Here is an 11701-nt window from a genome sequence, read left to right as displayed (position 1 = left end):
TTAGTTGCTGGCTGGGGTTAAACCACGACACAGATGCAAAAATTTAAAAAATAGGGATGGAGAGGTAGAAGAAAAGTTTCAAAAGCGATGGGGTACAAGAAACATAGGCACGAATTAAAAAATAGTGACAGGGAGCCTGACAGAAGGAAACTGTGGTGAGTTGACCTTGGCTGGCTGCTGGGTACCCACCAAAGCCGCTCTATCACTCCCCCTCCTCAACAAGATGGGGGGAGAAAATACAAAGACAAAGCTTGTGGGTCGAGATAAGGACAAAGACAACACTCACCAATTACTGTCATAGGCAAAACAGACTTCACTTGGGAAAATTAATTTAATGTATTGTCAATCAAAATCAGAGTAGGATCATGAGAAATAAGAACAAATCTGAAAAACACCTTCCCCTGCCCCTCTCTGTTTTCCTGGGCTCATCTTCACTCCTGACTTCTCCACCTCCTCCCCCTGAGCAGCGCAGGGGGACAGGGAGCAGGGATTGCAGTCAGTTCATCACATGTTGTCTCTGCCACTCCTCCTCCTCACACTCTTCTTCTGCTCCAGTGTGGGGTCCCTCCCATGGGCCACAGGTCCTGCCAGCAAGCCTGCTCCAGCATGGGCTCCTCTCCGTGGGGCCACAGCTGCTGCCAGGAGTGTGCACAAGCACAGGCTCTCCATGGGGGTCACAGCTTCCTTCAGGCACATCCCCCTGCTCCAGCATGGGGTCCTCCACAGGCTGCAGGTGGATGTCTGCTCCACCATGGACCTCCATGGGCTGCAGGGGGACAGCCTGCCTCACCATGGTCTTCCCCACGGGCTGCAGGGGAATCTCTGCCTTGGTGCCTGGAGCACCCCCTCCTCCTCCTTCACTGACCTTGGTGTCTGCAGGGCTGTTTCACACTCACATTTTCTCTGTCACAGCTTCTGCGCAGCATTTTTTAGCCCTTCTTAAATATGTCATCACAGAGGTGCTACCAGCATTGCTGATGGGCTCAGCTTTGACCAGCAGCGGATCTGTCTTGGAGCTGGCTGGGACTGGCTGTGCCCAACATGGGGGCAACTCCTGGTGTCTTCTCACAGAAGCCACCCCTGCAGCCCCTGCCTCCACCCCAGCTAACAAAACTTTGCCACTTAATACAACAGCGATCGGCTGTGGGGCAGAGAGGGGGGTTTGAAAAATAGGGAAAGGGAGCCACAGAGAGAGAGGCAGAGGGAAAAAAATATAGCAATGGGCTACAGGACAGAGAACCAGACAGCCTGCTTGCAGCCAGAGAGAGAAGTATGTGAAACAACTCTGCAGACACCAAGGTCAGTGAAGAAGGAGGGGGAGGAGGTGCTCCAGGCACTGGAGCAGAGCCCCCAGCACAGCCCCACCTGCCGTAGTGTGGCTCTGGGCAGCCCCCGCCACGTCCCCGCCGCCTGCCTCTGGCTCCAGGCAGCCCCTCCGCCCAGCACCAGGCAGCCCTCGCTGCTGGCTCCGACACGGCATGGCACCCCCATGCCTCCGACACAGACCCCACCAGCACCACCACCCTACTCAGGGCTTTCCCCGACACCCACCGGTCAATCGTGCAGCCCTGCTCACCTTCTCCGTCAGTGCAGCCGCAGCCACAGCCCGGCAACACTCAGCAACCGCTCCGCTCTTCCCTTGGCTCGCACCAGCCCCTCCACCAGCAGCCACCCCTTTACAGGGAGGGGCCGTCACCATCAGCCTCACTGCCTGCACCGGGGACTCCAGCCCCGGCCCACAGCTGGAGCCCAGCACAAACAGGGGGCCATCACCCAACGCCCACAGCGCATCACCTCCTCCCCTGGGCTCCATCGCAGCCCGGTGCAAAGGAAGAGCAAACGCAGCCAGAAGAGCAAAGGAGACAGCGAGCGTTTATTCAGTCATGCATGTACCAAGTCCTGGGAGCGAGTCTGCTCCAGGGCTCAGGGCCCCCAGCGCTCCCCCTGCCCCTGGGACACCTCAGCAGTCGTTTCCGGAGCTGCGCTTGTCAGTCCAGTGGGCAATGGATAGTCGGTCGGTCGGCTCCTGGAGCGATGGGCTGCTGGGCAGAGGCGGAGGCTGCCAAAAATGAGGAGCAGGGCGCAGGACACTAGAAGAGAGGAGAAAAGTGGCAGCCAGCTGGACAGCGGGGGTGTAGCGAGAAAGCATGAGGCAGGGAACGCGACAGATGGAGAAAGGAGCAGCAGGGAGAGAGGAAGAGAGGCAGCAGAAAGAGGGAGAGGGAGCAGGACAGAGACCAACAAAGAAGGACGGGGAGCGGGATGGAGATGCAGAAAAAAACTAGGATGGACAGCACAACAGAAAGGGAGGAAAAAAGAACAGGGGCAGGGAGCCGGCCCGAGAGAGATGGAGAAAGACAAAAAAAGCAACAAAGAACAGGGCAGAGAGGGAAGAATGAAACAACAGGGACAGTGAGCCGGGACAGCAAAGGATGGAGAGAAGGGGTGGCGGGGGGAACAACACAAAACAAACCACATAATTCTTCCTTCTGCCTTGTAGTTAAGAAATAGGGACAGGGAGCCAGAAAAAAAAAAAGAGAGCTGGAGAGCAAAAAGAATAGCAATGCATACAGAAAGAAGAGGGGCAGAATTCTAAAATAGGGTAATCGGGGAGCCAGAGACAGTGAGATGGAGAAAGGACAAAAGCAACGGGCTACAGGGCGGAGAGGGAAGAATTAATGAATAGGGACAGAGAGCCGGCGAGAGAGACGGAGAAAGGCAAAAGATCACACAGGCTATGGGGCAGAGAGGGAGGAATTAAAAAACCAGGGACAGGGAGCCAGACAGAGACATGGAGAAAGAAAGGAAAAAAAGCAGCGATGGGCTCCAAGATGGATGGGGAGGAAATAAAAAAATAGCAGCAGGGAGCCAGACAAAGAGAGATGGAAAAAGACAAACAAATAGCCTGGGGCTACACGACAGAGAATGTGGAATTAAACATAGAGAGAGGGAGCCGGACAGAGAGACAGACCAGGGGAAAAATCCAGAGAGGCTATGGGGGGCAGAGGGAGGAATTAAAAACTGAGGACAGGGAGGTGAACAGAGAGAGACGAAGATCGCAGGGAGTAGCGGTGGGTGCAGGAAGAAGAGGTAGGAATTAATAAATGGGGCAGTGAGATGAACAGAGAGGGACGGAGAAAGGCACAAATAGCAGCAGGGTACAGGGCAGAGAGGAAGAATTAAAAAATGGGGGCAGTGAGACGGACATAGAGAGATGGAAAAGAAAAAAGCCATGGGCTACGTGGCGGAGAGGGAGGAATTAAAAAACAGGGATGGGAAGCAAGAAGGAGCAAGATGGAGAACGGGGGGAGGGGACACCCGAGGGGCAACGGGACAGGGAGGGAGGAATTAAAAGTGAGGGATGGGGAGCTGGGAAAGGAGAGGCAGAGAAAGAAACAGAATCGCAACGTGCTACAGGGCCAAGAAGGGAGAAACTGAGGGACAGGGAGCTGGACAGGGAGAGCCAGAGAAAGAAAAAATACCAACAGGCTACAGAACAGAGAGGGAGGAATGAAAAAATAAGGATCTGGAGCTGGGCAGAGAGAGAAGGAGACATGAGAAATAGCCAGGGGCAACAGGGTAGAGAGAGGGAGGAAGGAAAAAACGGGGATCCAGAGCCGGACAGAGAGACAGCAAAAGAAAATTATAGCGATGGGCTACAGGGAGGAGAGGGAGGAATGAAAAGATAGGGACGAGAAGCCAGACACCGAGCGATGCATATAGAAAGTATGGCAACAGCTAGAGAGCAGAGAGGGAGGAATTAAAACATAGGGACAGGGAGCCAGAGAGGGGAGGGAGACAGATAAAGACGGGGGAAAACCAGAAAGCCAGGCTACAGGGAAGAGAAGGAGGAATTAAAAAATTGGGATCCAGAGCTGGACAGAGAGACGGAGAAAAAAGTAAAATCGCCATGGACTAAAGGGCCCAGAAGGAAGAAGATGAAAAAACTGGGAGCGGGAGATGGCCAGAGAGAGACAGAGAAAGCAAAAACCATGATGGGCTCCAAGACAGAGAGGGAGGAATTTCAAAAAGGAAGGGGCCGGGAGCTGTACAGAGAGAGACGGAGAAAGGGAAGAGAGCGACGGGCCGCAGGGCAGTGAGGGAAGAATTAAAAAGTAGGGACAGGGAGCTGGGCTGAGAGCGATGGAGAAAGGAAAAAAAAAACCTGTGACAGGCTACAGGGCAGAGAGGGAGCGATTAAAGACTCGGGACAGGAAGCAGGACAGAGAATGGAAAAATAGCAACAGGCCGCAGGGCAGAGAGGGAGGAATTAAAAAATGGGGACAGGGAGCCGGACAGCGAGAGATGAAGAAAGACAAATAATAGCATTGGGCTACAGGGCCGAGAGGGAGAAACTGAAAAATAGGGACAAAGAGCCAGAAAAAGGAGAGACAAAGAAAGAACAAATTGCAATAGGCCACAGGACAAAGAAGGAGGAATTAAAAAAACTGGGACTGGGAGCAATCCACAGAGGGACACTGGGGGAAAAAAAATTTAACGCGTACAGGGCAGAGAGGAAGGAATTAAAAAAATAAGTAAAGACAGGGAGAGGGAGCCAGGCAGAGAGCGACGGAGAAAGGGGGGGAGGGGGAAACTGCGATAGGCTAGAGAACAGAGAGGGAGCAACTAAAGGCTCAGGACAGGGAACGGGACAGAGAACAGAAAAATAGCAACAGGCAGCAGGGCAGAGATGGAGGAATTAAAAAAAAAATAGGTAAAGACACAGACAGGGAGCCAGATGGAGAGAGACAGAAAGAAAAAACAGCGATGGGCTACAAGACAGGTAGGGAGGAATTAAAAATTCCTGGCAAGGAGCCAGACAGGGAGAGACAGCGAAAGAAATGAAATCGCAACGTGGCACAGGACCGAGAAGGACGAAATTGAAAAACAAGGCCTGGGAACTGGAAAGAGAGAGCCAGAGAAAGAAAAAACTACCAATGGGCTCTAGGGCAGAGAGGAAGGAATGAAAAAACAGGGCTGGGGAGCCAGAGAGAGAGAAAGAGAGAAATAAGAGGGGCAAAGCAACAGGCCACAGGGTACAGAGGGAGGAAGTAAAAGCAAGGGGCCGCGAACTGGACAAAGAGAGGCGGAGAAAGAGACCTTCAGAAGTGACGGGATACAGGGCAGAGAGAGAGGAATTTAAAAAAATCTGGCTCTTGAGCTGGACCAAGAGAGATGGAGAAAATAAAAAATGGTGACGGGTAACAGGGCAGAGAGGGAAGAATTAAAAACCAACGACAGGGAGCTGGACAGAGAGACTGAGAAGGGAAAATGTCCCGACAGGCTTCCAGAGAGAGGGGGAGGAATTAAAAATTAGAGACAGGGAGTCGGACAGAGAGAGATGGAGAAAGGGAAAAAAACTGCAGGAGGCTACCAGGTAAAGAAGGAGAGTTTAAAAATCGGGACAGTGAGACGGACAGAGAGGGAGGGACATAGGAAAGAAGCGATGGGCGACGTGGCAGAGAGGGTGGAATGAAGAAAGAGGGACAGGGAGCTAGACAAACCGAGACGGGGAAAGAAAAATATAGCGATGGTCTAGGGGCAGAGAGGGAAGACTTAGAAAAAACAGGGACAGGGAGCAAGACAGTGAGATGGAGAAAGGAAAAAATAGCAACAGGCAACAGGACAGAGAGGGAGTTCAAAATGAGGGGCAGGGAGCAGGATAAAGGGAGACGGAGAAAGAAAGAGACTCGTGATGTGCTACAGAGCCGAGAAGGAAGACCTTGAACAGGGACAGGGAGCTGGGCAGAGAGAGCCAGAGACAGCAAAAATACCAATGGGCTACAGGACAAAGAGGGAGGAATGTGAAAATAGTGGCCAGGAGCCGGACAGAGAGAGACGGAGAAGGATAAAATAGCCACAGGCTACAGGGCTGAGAGAGGGAGGACCTAAAAGATGGGGACAGGGAGCTGCTCAGAGCGACATGGAGAAAGGAGGTACAGGGGAGCAAAAAAAAAAAAATTGCAGCAGCGTGGGGAAGAGAGGGGTACAGGGGAGGGGCAGGGAGGGACCAGGATGCAGAAGAGGGGAGACAGGGCCCCGAGGGCCCGGGACTCACCGCAGCTCTCACTGCTCTTGGCGCTGCTGGGAGAATTTGCCAGTTCAGACGCTTCTTTCTCCTTCTCTCCTCCCCTCCTCTTCTGTAACTCCGGTCGCTTGGCTGTCCTCCACCTAAGAGAATACGCGGGCGTCTTACGAATGAGGCTTCCTGGACATGTAGCCTCACTCACTCACGCACTACGCGGCCGTACCGCGCCGTTGGTGATACATACAGACCCTGTGGTGCACGCTGGCGGTCTGACCTGCCGAGAACTACAAAGGGGGATCCTTCCTCACCCGGAGAGACAGGCTCTCTCTTGCCTGTAGCGGGAGGCAGCTCCTGGCCAGATGGCCTTTGATTTCTTCTTCTTTACCTTTAATCTGGCCTCTCCAGCTTCAGCTGCGGCAGCACCCGTCCACAGGCAGTAAGTGCTCCAACCATCCCTTTTTGCCCCCATGCTGCGAGGAGAGTGAGGCCAGGCAGAGACAACCCACTCAAGCCTGAGGTGGGTGCAGTAAACGGTATCCCCAGGGGAGAAACAGACAACTGCATCCTCAACACGGCCTCTGGGAGAGGGAAAGAAGAAGCAGTGACCATTATTACCATAGCACGCCCCTGGCCGGAGCCCCTCTTTCTGCAGGGGCTTCTGGAGATGCATCGAGGGGCAGCTTGCTGCCTTCACGACAGGGCTTGGGGGCAGCCTGGGGCTACGGGACAGGCTTCAGGGGAGGCGCTGGAGCTGGGGGCAGCTGCGTGGGGCGAGCGGGGCCGGGGGAGGCTCAGGGGGAGCTCTGGAGAGTTGGGGAGGTGCCCGGTGTCTGTGCCTGGGGGGGTGCCCGCCTCCTTCCCCTCTTCCCTCCTGTCAGCTCCCGGGTAACTCCCTGGGGCTGCCCTGTCCCGGCTCGCCTCCAGCACACCGGGAGCCTGCCGCAGCGGGCAGTTTGAAGCTTCCCCTCCCGCCGCCAGCGGGCAGAAGACACCCCTGCACCCACCACAGCGGCTCGCTCACCTCACCGGCGGCCCCGTCCCTCACCCGACGCCGGGACCGAAGCCCAGCGCGCCGCCATGCTGCTCCCGGGAACCGCGCATGCGCCGGCTGCCGACGGCGCGCCGGAGGGGCCAGACCCGGCGCGCGAACGCCGGGCTGCAGTACCGCGCTGCGGCCACCGGGCGGCAGCAGCAGCGAGCGCCCAGCGGGCGGCGCTCGCCCCGGGGCGGCACCGGCGCTGCAGTGCCGCGCTTTGCGCGCTGAGCGCCCGCAGAAACCGCGGACGTGGGGCGGAAGCGGCGTTTCCTTACCGGGAGGCAGCAACGAGCGCGGCGGCATCACCTCGCAGGCACTGCAGCATCGCATTGCCGTTACCGGCAGATGTTAGTGTGGAGCACGGGGCCGCCACCGCGCATGCGCGGCTCCCGAGCTGCAGTACTCAATTTTGGTCACCAGGAGGCAGCAGCGAGGGCGGCAATGTGCGCCACTGCGCATGCGCGGCTCCAGAGCTGCAGTACCCAATTTTGGTCGCCCGGCGGCAGCAGCGAGCGCTGCAAAGCGTGCCAACGCGCATGTGCGGCTCCCCAGCTGCAGTACCCAATTTTAATCACCGGGCGGCAGCAGCGAGTACGGCAGAGCGCGCCATTGCGCATGCGCGGGTCCCCAGCTGCAGTACCCCTTTTGGTCGCCGGGAGGCGGCAGCGAGCGCTGGAAATCGCACCACCGCGCATGCGCGGCTCCCCAGCTGCAGTACCCAATTTTGGTCGCCGGGAGGCGGCAGCGAGCGCTGGAAAGCGCGCCATTGCGCATGTGCTGCTCCCGAGCTGCAGTACCAAAATTTGGTCGCCTGGTGGCAGCAGCGAGCGCTGCAAAGCGCGCCACCGCGCATGCGCGGCTCCCGGGCTGCAGTACCGCCCGTCGCCGCCGGGCGGCAGCACGCGCTCACCTTTCCCGTCCCCAGCATCGGCCGGGTGAGACACGAGCGGTGCCTCAGCCCAGCGTGCGCCGTCCGGAGACCGCAACTGCTCACTGGGGCTGCAGGGCTTACATTTCTCTGCCCTTTTCCCCCTCGCAGCCCAGGCTGTAACATTCATTGCCTCTTGTACCAAAAAGCGTCCCAGGGGCTCAAGCATTTCGGTCCTTGGCGTCCGACTGCTTTAAAAGTCGGGTGGTTGTTTCCATTCGTGCCTCCCACCCCATTACCCCAGAGTCAGCCCCAGGGATTGCTGTATCGGTCTGCGTGTGGCATCAGGGGTGTGGGAGCGACAGCAGCGAGCCAACAGATGCTGGTGAGAGAGTTAAAAAAAAATAAGGCAACACAGATGACATCCTGAAGGCAGGAGAGAAGAGACTGAAAGCTGCTCTGTGTGACAGGGGCAGCTATGTTCAGCAGGAAACAGCGCATTGGAGCAGCAAGTGGCTGATATGCACAAGTGATACGCTGGTGATCCTTGGGCTTTGTTGTGTTGTTCGCACCTTTCCTCACCTCTGTGCTATCAGTACTCTGCTCTCCTAATCCTGCATACACACAAGGCTTCCTGCGCAGGCCTTGTCAATTAGATAAGAGACACTGCACAATGTTACTTGTCACCCTGCCCTCCACCATGCAAAGTAATTAGACATGAAGCAGGGAAAGCAAAGAGGCATATTGGTATATTAGGTGTCCTTAGCAGATGACCGTAGAGCTCTGGAGGTTCCATCTTTGCTCTGTACAGGAGCATAGCTCTGCACTCCTTGCTGCTCCTGCCCGCAAGCATCACAGCTGCACTTTGCTGCCTGCAGCACACAATACTTGGTAGGCTGGATGGGCTGTTCTGCCAATGCATCGGGTGAGCAGCTCAGCTCTTTTGGCTGCCTAATTCGCCTCCTTAAAATAAACACTTCAACACTCGCTTTCTTTAATTCAGACCCCTCTAAATATCTCCTGGCCTGCAAGCCATTTTCAGCTAGCAACACACCTGAAATACAGTGCAGGTAGAAACTGAGCCGTCATCTTGCTTTGATGTCAAATGTCTTTTGTAACTTGAACTCCTGATTGATTTGGCATCAAGAGTGCAAGGCAAGAAATATGCCTCTACTTGAACAAGCAAGACACCTGCCAAATAGCTGTACACAGCAATACATGGCTGCCTGTGACCGACACCTTTTCTGTTAAAACCAGAGCACAGTTCCCTTGTGAAGAGCCATTGGCAGTGCAAAACATACCTCAGCTTCCCCTGCACCGGGTCCCCAGAGAACAGCGTCTTAGTCTGACTGCAGTGTGCAGCAGCCTGTTGTCATCTCAGCCCCTTGCCCTTGAGAAAGCGGCTGCCTGTACCAGCAGCAGAACCACTGCTGCCCAAGGGGAAAGGAATGACTTGGTGTAAAGCTCTCCAGGCTGCCTGTGCTCTGTGCAGAGTCAATGACCTCAACACAGGGCCAAGCTAACAACCCGAGAAGGAATCAGAGGATGTAGCAGTTTCTGCAACAACCGTACTTCCCAGCCTAGCTAGACAGAGTAAGAGGTGAGAGAAAGGGGCCTGCTGGGTCCCTTGAGAGGCAGAATTGCTCTAGATTGTGCCATGGCTGTTAGGCTGTTTGTCTTTGGCAGAGTTACTTCCCAGAGGCTGAGAGACATGTATGCTTGCACAGCGTGAGTATTGCTGCTTACAGAGCAAAAGGCACTATAAAGCAGCAGTGAAGAACAAGGATGGCCTATAAAGATGGCAGGAATAACACGGAGAGCCTAAAGCATTAGCCAGGCAGGGCTTGCAACTAACCTTGTGTCATGGTTTAATCCCAGCAGGCAACGAAGCACCGCACAACCTCTCACTCGCTCCCCCACCAGTGGGATGGGGGACAGAATCAGAATGGCAAAAGTGAGAAAACTCATGGGCTGAGATAAAAAGTTTAACAATTAAAAAGAAACAACAACAACAATAATAAATTCTAGGAAAAAGAAGAAAAAAACCAGAGAAAAAGAAAACCCAAGACAAGTGATACAAATGAAAACAATTGCTCACCACCACCTGACCAATGCCCAGCCAGTCCTCGAGCAGCACCCCCCCACCAACGTCCCCCCCACTTCTATTGCTGAGCATGACATCACACGGTCTGGAATATCCCTTTGGGCAGCTGGGGTCAGCTGTCCCGGCTGTGTCCCCTCCCAGCTCCTTGTGCACCCCCAGCCTGCTCGCTGGTGGGGTGGGTGAGGAGCTGAACAGCCCCTGACGCTGTGCAAGCGCTGCTCAGCAATAACTAATGCATCCCTGTGTTACCAACACTGTTTTCAGCATAAAAACATAGGAGGAGGGAGAGTGGGGTGGGAGTGGGGTGCAGGGAAGGGGGGGGGTGTTGGAGTTTGGGTGGGAGGCAATGGGAAGGTTGGGGGTGCAGGCAGAACCCCAGGGGTCCGGAGGCAGAGGGGTTGTGGGGGCAGCAGTGCGGAATATGGGGTGATGGGGGGGAGTGGTGGCACAAGATAGGAGGGCAGGAGATCCCTGTGGCATGTCATAGCGAAAACTCGCAGGGGGGCAAACCCTTGCAGGGGGAGGTGGGGGGGTGGGGGAGAGACAGACACCAGGGCAGGGGGGTGTACATGTGGGTAGAAAGGTGCATGGGGGAACATGCATGAACATGCATGGGGATGACCTACACCAGGGGGCCCACCGGGGATAATCCACAGCAGTAACTCACCTGGGATAACCCGCACAGATAATCCACACCAGAGTGATGCCCAGCAATGCCCCTCAAACTGCTGGTGTTTCAGCCCAAATTTTCCCCAAATCGTTTGGTTTTTTTTTTTTTTTTTGCTTTTGCATAATATAAAAATTGGGGTTTTTTGCTTTTCCAAAATATTCCATTTAGGGTGTTTTTTGGCCCTTTTCCACAACATAGAAATTGGTGATTTTTGCTTTTGGTTTTGTGCCTGAAAATGGGGGTGGGGTTTTTTTTGCTTTCCGGCTGCACAAATCCAGGCAGATTTCACTTTTTTGGGAGTCCCAAATTGTTTTTTTTAAATCCCGTTGCAGACCTAGAATCAGGGTTTTTGGGGTATGTTTGTGCTGTGGCAGCAGCTCCCGCTCCGTGTGTGCAGCCCCGCAGAGGAAAGTCCCCGTTTGGGTGAATCGGCCCCAGATTCAGATGGGAAAAGGGGGAAAAAGAGAAGGGTGGAGGGGCAACTTTTGAAAGTGCTTTTATATCATCAATAGAGAGATACTGGGGGGGGGGGGGGGGGGGTGTGTGTGTCAAGTTTTTAAATCCTTCCTATAAATAAAATTTTAAAAACCTTACATATTATGGACATTTACACTGATGTATATATTTACACATACATACATATTTAGGGAATATGTTTTATATATATTATTGTTGTGGTTTAACCCCAGTCAGCAGCTAAGCACCACGCAGCCGCTCTCTCACTGCCCCCCCACTCCCAGTGGGATGGGGAGGAGAACCAGGAAAGAAGGTAAAACTCATGGGTTGAGATAAGAGCAGTTTAATAACTAAAGTAAAATATAATACTAACAATAATAATAATGAAATATAATAATAACAGTAATGAAAAGGAATATAACAAAAAAAAGAAGGGGGGGGGGGAGGAAAAAAATACCTAGTGATGCACAATGCAATTGCTCACCACTCACTGACCGATGCCAGAGCCACGATCTGCACCTCCCGGCCAGCTCCCCCCG

The 11701-nt window shown here is 54.3% G+C and overlaps 1 long non-coding RNA gene across 1 annotated transcript; it reads right to left on the bottom strand.

Annotated features, from left to right (window-relative positions):
- Positions 1 to 1852: 1852 nt before the first annotated feature.
- Positions 1853 to 6643, bottom strand: LOC127020833 (uncharacterized). Its single transcript, XR_007767116.1, has 3 exons — positions 6273 to 6643; positions 6059 to 6171; positions 1853 to 2090 (listed from the first exon to the last, which is right to left on the bottom strand). It is a non-coding gene; the product is annotated as an uncharacterized LOC127020833 (long non-coding RNA).
- Between the last annotated feature and the right edge of the window lie 5058 nt (positions 6644 to 11701).

This window comes from Gymnogyps californianus, chromosome 11 (assembly GCF_018139145.2).
Source record: "Gymnogyps californianus isolate 813 chromosome 11, ASM1813914v2, whole genome shotgun sequence".
Classification (NCBI taxonomy): Eukaryota; Metazoa; Chordata; class Aves; order Accipitriformes; family Cathartidae; genus Gymnogyps; species Gymnogyps californianus.
The sequence above is the reverse complement of the archived record's forward strand: the minus strand, read 5'-3'. Positions and strand labels throughout refer to the sequence as shown.